Source organism: Vicugna pacos, chromosome 11 (genome assembly GCF_048564905.1).
Source record: "Vicugna pacos chromosome 11, VicPac4, whole genome shotgun sequence".
Taxonomy (NCBI): Eukaryota; Metazoa; Chordata; class Mammalia; order Artiodactyla; family Camelidae; genus Vicugna; species Vicugna pacos.
In genome coordinates this window covers 8,928,233-8,939,716 of record NC_132997.1, presented here as the reverse complement: position 1 = coordinate 8,939,716, position 11,484 = coordinate 8,928,233, and the positions used below count along the sequence as shown (strand labels likewise).

Here is an 11,484-nt window from a genome sequence, read left to right as displayed (position 1 = left end):
CAGACCACGGCCGCCTCCTCAAGCATTTGAAGTATTTCGCGGCTTCACTATGGGGACGGCAAGGGAAAGCGGCGAGGCGAGCACCCTGGGGCTGGAGGCCGTTCCCGTCCGAGGTCCCGGGGTCCCCGGTGCCGGCGTCCCCGGTCCCGGCCTCCGCCCCCCGAGCCCCTCCCCCACTCCGCGCGCCCAGCGAGAGCCGCCCGGGAAGCGCCGCGAGTAACGCCCCAGCCCGAGCGGCCCGGCCCCGCACGAGACCCCCGGCGCACGGAAGGCGGGGCAGCCCGGCTGCGGTCCGGCCTGGCTCGGGGTCGGGATCGCGGGTCGGGGCCGACGTTGCGTCTGAGGCGGCCTAGACCGGGGGGAAGCGGGGCGAGCGCGGGGAGCACGCGGGGCGCGGACACTCACCACATCACGCCCGAGGGCCGCGCCCGCCGCCGCCGCCCAATACTTCGCGGCCGCCGCTCGGCCCACGCTGCGCCTCCCGGAGGGACCGCGCGGCCGCAGCCGCTGCAGCCGCTGCAGCCGCCGCCTCGGGAGAGCTGCGGAGCGGCGGAACCGCCTGACGCTCGGACCAACTGCCAGCAGCCGCTCGCCTGCCTGAGGAGCTGACGGAAATGTGGCGGAGGGAGGGGCCCGGCCTACGAGGGCTCGGAGAGGGCCCTGGCAGCGAGCGCGCCGATTGGTTCCTGTGGTCCGGGGGCGGGGCTGCGCACTTAGTATAGACATGTGTGTGAACTGATGTCCTCATAATTTGTATTCATTTTTTTTCAATTAGGAATAATTTTGCTGTGAACATTTGTATACCAGTTTTGGGGAGATCTATATTTTCATTTCTCACAGCTGTATGCCTGAGATTGTCATGGCTGCGTTATAAGGAAACTCTATGGTTAGCCTTTTTAGAAACTGCCTTTATCCAAAGTGCCTGCACCATTTACATATTTCCACTAGTAGACTATGAGGGTTCCAATTTATCTCTAAATTATAGCCTACACCTGTTATCATCTGTCTTTTGATGACAGTCATCCTCGTAGTTCTGAAGTGGCATCTCCTTGTGGTTTTGGATTCTGCTTCCCTGATACTGAGATTCTTTCATATGCTTTTTGGCCATTTGTATATCTTCTTTGGAGCAATGTGTATTAGCAATTATGTATTCTAGGTGAAAGACTTCAGAAATATGATTTCTAAAAAATATTCTCTCATTCTGTGGGGTGTCCATTACTTTCTTGAGAATATCATTTGAAGCAGAAAAATCATTTAATTTTGGTAAAGTTGATTTCTTTTTTCTGTTGTTGCTTATGTTTTAGTGTCATATCTAAAGCTATGTTGACTCCCAAGTTCCCATTTTGGGTCTTTTTACCTTCTAGCCTGGCACTCCCTCTTCCCTTCTCCAACCCCCTTGTCTTCTTGAATCAAAACTAACCATACTTTACTTTCATTGATCCATCCTAGCTCCAAAGTGGAAACACCTGATAAGGCTTTAAGTGTCAGCCTTTCCTACAGAATTTGCATGTTAATGGCAATTACTGGCCTAATGCTGAAAGGATAAACCTGAGCAGGTGGAACGAGCCTATCAGTCAGCAGGTGGGAGAGGATTTGGGCAAGGAAGGGGCAGGCCCAGGCTGCGGGGGGGGGGGGGGAGGACAGGGGGGAATAGCACTCCCACCTCCCTCTTTCATTCCCCTTCATTGACCTTGAGGTTCTGCATCTGTAATGGGATAATACAACCCAATCTGGCAAGGTGGTGATGACACTTTACTCATGTCATTTATGAGCAAGTTCTTGGTACTAAGTAGTTGTCGGTTAATTATGACTTTCCATCTTGCCCTGGCTGATAATTGAAATGGCCACATCCTTAGCATGAGGTTGAAACTCCTTTAAATCAGTCTTCTTAGCCTTCCTACTTGCTCTAGGATGTCCTGGTCCTGTCATGAGACAGAGAGCTTCATCTTCAAGATCTAAAGTTGTATGGAAAGAATATCCAGGTGTTGGTTGTGAGGTAAGAGCCTTGTCAAAGCCGGCCACGATGATGGAGGGGAAGTTCCCTGTGTGGGGTGCTGTGGCACAGGAAGGGCAACACTTTGGAGCTAGGCCCCTCTGAATAAGATCCCCTGTCCATTGCTTGCTGGCCCCTGAAGACCTTAATTAGCCCGTCTGAGACCCAGGATTCTCACTTGCAGAATGGGCTCAGAAAGAAACCCTGCTTCACAGGGTCTCTGTGAGGCTTAAAAGAAATGACAGTTCAGAAGGGTTTTGCATAGAATTTGTGCTCAATAAATGCATCCACTTCTCCTTGTCAAACATACAAGTGTGAAGCGCTATTGTTTTAAGAATTCTTCTCAATACTTTTGGCTTCTGGCCTTGGCAATTCAAGATGGCAGCCTGTGCCCCAGCTGGACTTGTTACTGTCATTGTGTTTTCCTTCCTGCCCATCAGAAGAAACTAGTGCAAACTTCCACATCCCTGACAGCTGGCAGGGAGGGGAGGGTCAGATGAGGACCATCTGCTCCTTGTTCTCCTGCAGAAGGGCACTGGCCAGCCATGTTCAGCCTCTCCCCGTCAGGTCCCTTGGGCTTAGATCTCACATCCTGATGCTTTCAGAGGGGGATGTGGCAGGAAAGGTGGATCCTGCACCACTGTCACTTGTGCCCAGCACTTATCAGGTTTCACGGGTGAAACTGGAGAGGAGCCTGGGCCCTGCTCTCATGCCTGAGCTCATGTCCTAAGCTCAGTGACTTTAGACAAATTGCCTAACCCCCTGGGTCTCAGTTCACTCATCTTTAAAACAGAAGTCACAGAGATGAAAGTAACTCCCACATACAACTTTTTTTTTATAAAGACTGAGTTATGCAGGCAAAGTGCTTCATCTGGTGCCCAGAACATGGTCAATAGTTAATAAATATTAGCTGTGTTCTTGTGTTACTCATATTATCACCCTTGATCCCCACAAGCTGCCCAGGGTTTACGCAAGCCATATATGATGTATTCCTTTTCAAGAAAAGTAAACCGAGGCTGCAAGATTCATGGTCAGGGAGCCCACAGGAATGAGTGGCCGAGCCTGGATCCCTGTAAGAGACTGCACGACAAAAGTGTCCACTCCACTACTTGATCGTGCCCAAACACTGTTCCACAGGCCTGCCTGCACAGGAAAATGCAGATGCCTGGGCTACTCCTTAGATCTACTGAGGAACCAGAGCCTGGAAATCTGTCTTTGTAAAGTGCCTCTCAAGGAATCCCAATGCCTAGCTGCTGTTGGGGTCGCCGTCTTCATCCCTGAGCACAATGCTCATGGGTCAGTGCAGGGCAGGGGGACAGGACAGGCGCTCCTGAAATAACAAACAGCTTCACAGCCAGCAGCCCAGGTGGACAGTGCTGCCTGCACAATAAGTAGGAGCTTACCGAGTTGTCGGGAAGGGAGATGGTCACTGTAATGCACACCAATTTTCTTCCAGGTCGATGACTTCTTTCTAGATTAAATAATTTCATTGCATCCTGTGGCTTTGTAGAGAAAGCTTATTTGCATTGAATGGAACATTCTTTGTCAAGATATTATATTTGCCCTGGACATGGCTAATTGAAAGGAGGTTGCCGAAACAAATATGGCCACTAGCAAAGGGCCCCTGGGGACACAGGTGATCCAAAAATGGCACTGTACCCGCCCTGCACAGCCATTCCTCCTGTAAAGGTAGAGGCGCGTCTCCCCAGAGGGAAACAGCATTCATCCGACACTTGCTCTGACTTTGATCTGACCTACTTACTGATAGGCCTGGACCCTTGGGCGCTTCTAGAAACACAGGGGCCCAAAGTCAGAGGGTGGCTCTGATTTTGAAGAGCTACACTTACCACAAAGTAACCCCATGTCCCAGGATGCTAAGGAAACACAATATGGCTCATTATTATCCTTCTTCCATCACCCAGGGTTAGGAGATGATTCTCCAAAGACACACCCTCGGGAAAGTTATCAGGTGTAAAGGGCCTGGCAGCTCAGGAAGGTGCCTATGTATGATGACCTGCTGTGGGGACAGCTCCAGGAGAGTCCCTGTTTCAAATATATTTGCAAACCTACCCTATTTTCCCTCATTCAGCAATGCGAGCATGTCTCCTCGGCCATGTGCTGGGCCTGACACCTTTAATATGCTCAAAACCTCGGTGAGGACTCCGCTCCCACATGACTGAGCATAGGCTATAAAATAATACAAGGAAGGCTGTTGTAGGCAAAGGATCAGGTAATGAAAGTCATAACCTGTCCCACTCCCATGGATCCTATCATCACTGTTCTTTATTCTGACCCTGATGCTCCTTAAGGATACACAGGATTTTAGCAGAGCTCCCCAGGGGAAAGCAGAATCAGTGCTCGGAAGATACAAGACAGTGTGGACCCACCTTGGCTGTGCTGAGCAGATTTTTCCTTTGAAGTGACTCCCACTGAGGCCTACTGCCCTCCTTGAATTGCCTCCTAAGGATTGAGGGACAACCCCACTGTCCTGTGAGCAGACCACTTGCTCCCAAAGATCTACATCACACACACACTAAAGACAACATAATTTAAATATACCTGCAGCATTACACTTACTGTTAAAGTGTTTTAATTAAATAGATACTTAGAGATGGTTGAAGGGAGAGAAAAAGGGTCAGAGGTAGACACAGATGGGGGCTGGGCACAGAATGATATACTTGTATATATGTCACAAGGGCAGGGTCACAGGGAGTGCCGATGGAGGTCCTGAGCTGGGCCCTGGGTCCACAGAAGACAAAAGAGAGGAGGTCGATGCCTCACAGGACCTGCAAGGAGAGAGTGGGAACGTGCTGGGGTCACTTGTGCGCATCCCCACCCTGTGTGTCTGGTGCAAAGAAGCGAGTCTATCCAAACAAAGACACACATGGCCTTTTGCTGTTCACGTTAACAATAAAATGTCAACACAGTTTTGAAATGTATCGCAAGTATCTTTGTCTGATTGAATCTAAAATGATGTTGAATTTGAAAAACATGAGATGACCCTCTATTACCAGTCATTTTTTCACTTACCATGTGCAATGATCGTATCCACTGAAAATGTTAGAAAACATGAACTTCAGAGCTGTGTCCTGTTCCTTCTGATCCCTTGTCCTTAAGGGACCTGCTTCTATTGCTCCTGCTGCCAGCTTCCTCCACAACCATGTCTTCTTCATCTCTGAAAGCAGAGCCCAGTCCTGTCTTCCCCAGGCAGTTTCTAAATCTAGGATCCCTTCCTGTACTTTCTGAGCACAAGCCCTGACCATATTCCAAGGATATCAGGCACTTCCCAGCATGGCTTCTCTCCTTTTGTGGATTCAGAACTTCTCCCAGACCAGGAAGCTCCTCAAACAGTTGTTAGTCTGCTCTCTGCTAAGGGCTTGACATACAGTAAATTCTCAATCAGCATTTGGACATTATTCACCTAAAGAAGTTATGCACTGTTTCTGATGTCATCCTAAAATTAGAATTAAATCCCAGCAAAGAATCAGGATGTCTTGAAGCAAAAGGGCTGGTTTGTTCTTTCCAAGATCTGCAAACCAGGAACACACAGTTTTTACCTGTAATGCACAGTATGAACCCGGGGGGTTGATGGGTTGAAGGACTGCTAAAAGCCAAACCACAGAATGCATAGGTGGTCGACTTGCAAGTGGCTTGGATGGCCTGTGCAGCCTGACTACAAATCCTTGCAGCTGAACTGCAAGTTTCCTATGACTGGCTGATGCTGGAGCATCTCCTTAGAGGTTTGTCCAGGAGGGGCCCTTAGCAGAATCAGAAGTCTGACAAGTGTTGTATGTGGTTTTCTAAGAACTTGGAAGTATGTAAGTGAAACCCGAACCATCACGAACTACAGAGTATCTCAAGCTTCCAAAACCTTGAAGTGGACAAGGGGTGCCGGGGATTGTGTACTGAGGCTTTTTCTCAAGGTGAACTTGGTTTTGCCTTCAGACTTGGGTGTGATCATTTCTGGCCATGTCCTACAAAGTGACACTGAGCCTGTGCTCCTAAGCATCAAGGTTGAGCCTCAGCCCAGGCAGGCATTCCCCTGGGTCCTCTGATCTCACCTTTGTCTGCTCCCAGGTGAATCAGGGACTTTTATCTTTCCCCCTTCAGAAAGACCTCAGAATCTCCTCCGTGTGAGGACCTATGTTGTGTGAATGGGGGCATCCATCTTCAGGTGGAGAAGATAGAGGTAGCTGAGAGTGGCCTCACTCAGTCACTTCAAAACACAGGATCCCCTGACTTTATTCTGATGGACATCATCGGTGCCCCCACCCCATATTTCTGGATTTGGGGGAAAAGCAAAGGTCCCTCCCCTGCAGAAGGTGAATGCATGGAGGCCAGTCCTGTGGACTGGAGAAGGCTGGGGCAGTGGGTCACTGCTGGGGGACCCTGAGGGATGGAAAGGCCTCTAAGCACCTCCCAGGATGCCTGGCCCGAGGCTCGGAACTTCCTGCAGTTTCCCTGGCACCTGATATGTTTTGCAAAGGATATTTCTGCTCATCTGAGCTCAAGTGGGTGCCGCTGTGGCAAATAAATTTCCCCTGCAGGGAACATATCTAAGAGCGTCCTTGTCCTTAATGCAATGTACTACCTTGATTTTAAGTTTTAGGTGTGTAAAATTTAAACGAATAAACAATGATGATCATTATCATCATCCATTACTGAACAAGACACAATAGGTCCCAAGAAATGTGTTATCACCTCTGAGAAGAATCAGAAATTGTAAATTCACAGACACCTCAGGAACAGTGGGCGTCCCAGCCCTGAAGGCGACGGGAGGCAGCAGAGCCGGACTGATACTTACAGTGCGTCCCTCTGCTCTGGCTCTGGCTCTGGCTCTGGCTCTGGTGCTGTCGCAGGCAGGAGAGCTGGAGCTGGCTCTCCACCCAGAGGGGTTTCCCCAGTGGGTTCTGGAGCTGGTGCTGTACCTCCAAGAAGGGAAACTCTCATCAATAGGACTGCTTTCCCACGTGTCTCCCAAAGCCAGGGGAGCCCTCACTGCTACTCAATCAAATCTCACTCCAGATTTCCACCCCCAGGGAGTCTTCCCAGACTCTGCTCTATGGGGTCCAGTGCTGTCCCCTCACCACCCACCCCATCACCCACCCTGCATCCTCCTCATCATCACTGTCTGCCTCTGGGAGTTCCAATTGCTCCAGCTGTGCCAGGAGAAGGTGGGCCTGACACTCCAGGTCTGAGCTAGGCATGCTGAGCTCTACATAAGCGACAACCATCTTCAGGCATGGGAATTCTGGAGGCTTGTGGAAATCGTCTGGGTACTGTAACATCCAGGTGCCCAGGATGGAGGCCATGGCCCTGGGGGTAGTCAGGGGGACACCAGAGTCAGAGCCTTGGCCTTTCCTACCACGTTGGGCTCCCAGGGTAGCCCTGCAGGGACCTGGGCCTTTTTGCCTTTGGCTCCTGCCCATCCAGAGGTCGGCTCTGCTCCATGTGCCATCTCAGCTGGCAGTGTGGGCAGAGGCGGGCTTGGACACAGAGGAGGGGCTGCTACAAGCCTTCTGAAGGGACAGCCCTGGCTCATTGGCGTGACCACCTGTCCACCACTTCAGGGACACCTGTCACACTGCTATGACCCTCTCCCTGCCCCTCCCCACTGGATGGCACGTCTGTGAGGACAGGCAGGCTGTGTGCTCTGGCCACTGCCCTCTAAGGGACACGGGAGCTGCTCTATGAGTGCCTGAGCCCGGAGGGAACAGACAGGCTGTGTCGGCCATCCAGGCTGCCCACGGGCCTCCTCACTCCTCAGACTTTAGCTCCTGCACCTGCTGGCTGCAGAATCCTCCAGGGACCCTGCCTGGGTCTCCTTCTGTCCCTGCCACTCAGCATCATCAGGATGAGCTGAGCTGTCCCCTGAGGCTCCCTGGGTCCCCTGAGCACCAGCTAAGTCCCCACCATTGAGGCTCCACTAGATGGTGGGCAGGATGCTCTCCACCCCTTGTGTTCTGTGTCTCCCAAAGGGCGTGTGGGCAGGGATGGGATGGATAGGGGATGCTTGTGGCTTTTCTCCACTTTTGACTCTGTCCTCTGACCTCCCAGATGCCCCTCACAGCACCACAGCTCTCTGGGTCTCGTCTCTTCTTTGCCAGGGGAAGCCCTAGGACTTCTGCTCTCAATCCAGACTCGCAGGATATGCGGGATCCAGGATTCTGCCCACCTCTGCCCAACCAGAGAGCCCAGAGCTTCACACACTATTTGGGGAAGGAGTCCTTCCCGCTTCAATCCAAGAGACTCACTGTTTCAGCTGGTTCAGGGGTCCCCCGTCCTCTTCCGTAACAGGGAGGATGCATCCATATCTAGAGGAGAGCAGGAAGGCATCACATGGACTGTCCCGAGCACACTAGCTGGATGTGCTGTCTAGTGTGACAGCGTGAGTCCCGGGAGAATGGAAGCCCTGGAGGGCAGGGCTGATGTCTGCTCGATGCATTAAATGATGGTTGTTCCTAGAAAAGCCCCTGTCCCTGGGGGCCCTTCCTATACATTTGAGGAATGAGTGAGTGAGCCCACCTGGCCCCATAGCGCACATCTGAGTGGGCCTGGGACCCCACTTATCCCTCCCAGGGATCCCTGCTCTCACTCTCCCAAGACAGGGACAGCTAATGGTATCACAGATCCCCTTTGAAATGGGAAAACAGTTGCGCCCAAAGCCGAAGTCCCAGTGACACAGGAGGCAGACGCTAGCCCTTGGGCAGGAGGACAATGACAAATACGCACAACCACAGCCCCGCCAGTTGCCCTTCCCATGAGCTAGGTCACCGGAGAGCACCTTCCATGAAGGTCTCCCTCTGTTCCTACCCTCCTAGGGCCTGATCCTCTCTTGACCCCAGTGTGCAGGGGGGACCCTGAGGCTCAGAGAGGAAGAGGAACAATGCCTCATGGCACTGCTGGTAGGTGGCCAGGTCCCCAATGTCCCATGAAGACACAGTGCTCACCTTCGGAACACATGGTCCAGCACCTAATGGGCGGTGGCAAATGTTCGATAATTGCCCAGAAATATGTTCACATAGGAGGGGTGGCTGCCCAGGATGGCAGGCACCAGCTTTGCCACCAGCTTCTCCAGCCTGTGTCACCGTAGGCTCCAAGCCCTGCAGGCCTCATCCCTGCTCCCTGATGGTCCAGCTCCCCCCTGGGGTGGAAAGAGGAGAGACATGAATGAGAGGCAGCACCGGGGACCCCCAGGCACTTGGGGCTGGAGATTAGACCGAATCCTCAAGCCTCAAGCTCTTGTGACTGAGGTGGAACAGGGGAGCCCTGAGCAGATCCATGGTTCTCGGCACCAGTACCAGGGATGAAGGGCGGTGATGAAATGCTTCAGTGTCTCGAATCCCTGTGTCGGCACCGCAGTGCCGGCCCCTCCCTGCCTGCACCACTTCATCCCCGTGACTGCTGTCACAACATCCCGTTCAAGGGATGAGAACACAGCGGCTGAGCCTGGGGTGGGAGGGCTCAGGGTCTTCAGGTGAATGTGGACACATGGGGATGGAGAAGAAACAGGACAACATGTAGAAAAATGCAGAAATACCCTTGACTTTACGTATACTGAAGTTCTGTCCGAGTCTCTTTCTGAGATTCGGACCCATATGTGGGCACTGACTTTGCGTCTGGCCAAGTCAGGGCCTGGGTTGTGACGGCAGATGGGGGAGACGGGGCATCAGATCCCTTTGCCAGCAGCTCTCTTAAGAGGCAGCCCAGGGGAGAAGAGGGGCAGCAGCAGGGCCCGGGGCTTCCTGGGTGTGGAGTCTCCTCGCTCGCACTCACCCTGAGCGCGTCCTGGGCTCTGCTGCTCTCGTGGGGCACCTGCGCCTCCTGGAGGGAGGTGGAGTGGGGATCTCCGTGGACCAGGTCCTGACCCGTCCCATGTGTGGAGTCCTGTAAATACAGTGCCCAGAGGCCAGGCAGGAGCCTCAGAGCCCTTTCTGCTTCTCTGACCCATTAGACATCTCCAGTCCTGACACACACCCACCACCGTCTGCACAGGCCTCCTTCAGGGGCAGAAAAGCTGACAAAGTGGGAGCCTTGTATTCCCAATGACACAGAGAAGATGCCCCTCAGGATTCCTCTTTCCCCTTATCAGCCCTGTCCTTGGGTGCGGCCATGACAGGACCCCCAGGTCACCAAGTGTTCAACAAGCCATTCCTGCCCAGAGGGGGCACCTCCTCTCAAGTCCCCCTATAGCGACATGGAGATTAGGGAAAGTGGGCCTGCCCAGGGAGGGCCCCTATGGAAGGCCAGTTCCAGACTGGCCTTCTCCAGGCCACCCAGCGTTACCTTCAGTGACCTCCTCAAAATAGGCCACAGGCGCCTGGGTGGAGGGTTCCACAGACGCCTGCAGCCACTGAAGAACCTCGCAGTCCTGGGTTTCCTGGCGGAGAAGCCCCGGGAGACCGGGAAACAAGAGGAGAACATCCTGCGTCTTCAACTGTCTCCAGCCAAGTGCGCTTGCTCTGGAGCCGTTGTTAGAATGTGGGTGCCTGGTAACCAGGTTCCATTTCGGTTGGGGTCTGTTAAGGATGTGATGTCACTTCGTGGGGTCCACTTCCTGGAACCCCCTCCTCAGACAACACCTCCACACACAGCCCTCTGGGCTGCTTGCCTGCTCACGCCCTTCTCCATGCAAACCCGCACCTTGCACAGTTAGAGCAGCCCCGCCGTCTCTATAGCTGCCGGGGGAGGTTCTGCAGGCAGCTTTGAGGAGACGCCCTGGCTTCCAGAATCCACTCCTCATCCTTACCTGTTCTCCATCCTGGGGAAATCCTGGTGTGTGTCCAGGCCAGTGTGTCTCCTCAGCTGCACAGTGGGAATGATTCTAGAAAGTACTTCTAGGGATGTCCTCAGGTGCAAGTGGAATAAGGCCTAAAAAATTGGAGAGTGATGTCACCTGTAGGTGTTGCCTGAGACCCAAGTTATCTTCCTCTGACTTCCTCCTCCATGTCTGTTCCTCTTCTGATCCCATCTCATAATCCTTATTTAATGTACTGTGGTGCACGTTTGTCTGTGTTTGTCTTTGTGTGTGTGTGTGTGTCTAAGCCAGTACTCATACTTTGTGTGACCCGCAGAACACTGCTCCAAAATGGGAGGGATGGGCAAGAGCACCCTGAATACTCAGGGTTTCTAATTCCCAAATCAAACCAAATGAGTGGTCTGAGGCTCTGGATATGAGTTCAGAGCTCACAACTGACGGCCATGCAGTTAGCAGGGCTGAAACTGGAGCAAAGACAGTCTGGTTCCACTCTCCACACTCATTGCCACAGTGCTGTGGGCAGGGAAACTGTCCACTTCTCTGGTCACACAGTCTGCCATCTTATCTTCGGTTGAACATGCACTAACCCAGGGACACACTGGCAGATGGTGGCTGTCATCACTAGACAGAATTGATAATCTCATTTGCTACTTCCTTTATGTCCCTGTCATTATATACTTCTCCCCAAGACTGAGGCTGGCTGTAAGGTTTTATCCAGGCCTAATCCTAGTAG

At 52.7% G+C, this 11,484-nt stretch overlaps 2 long non-coding RNA genes across 2 annotated transcripts; both read right to left on the bottom strand.

Annotated features, from left to right (window-relative positions):
- Positions 1 to 4,566: 4,566 nt before the first annotated feature.
- LOC140699666 (uncharacterized) lies at positions 4,567 to 5,924 on the bottom strand. Its single transcript, XR_012077913.1, has 2 exons — positions 5,024 to 5,924; positions 4,567 to 4,779 (listed from the first exon to the last, which is right to left on the bottom strand). It is a non-coding gene; the product is annotated as an uncharacterized lncRNA (long non-coding RNA).
- An 882-nt stretch (positions 5,925 to 6,806) lies between these two features.
- Positions 6,807 to 9,103, bottom strand: LOC140699665 (uncharacterized). The gene is made up of 4 exons (XR_012077911.1): positions 8,944 to 9,103; positions 8,248 to 8,307; positions 7,100 to 7,309; positions 6,807 to 6,915 (listed from the first exon to the last, which is right to left on the bottom strand). It is a non-coding gene; the product is annotated as an uncharacterized lncRNA (long non-coding RNA).
- Between the last annotated feature and the right edge of the window lie 2,381 nt (positions 9,104 to 11,484).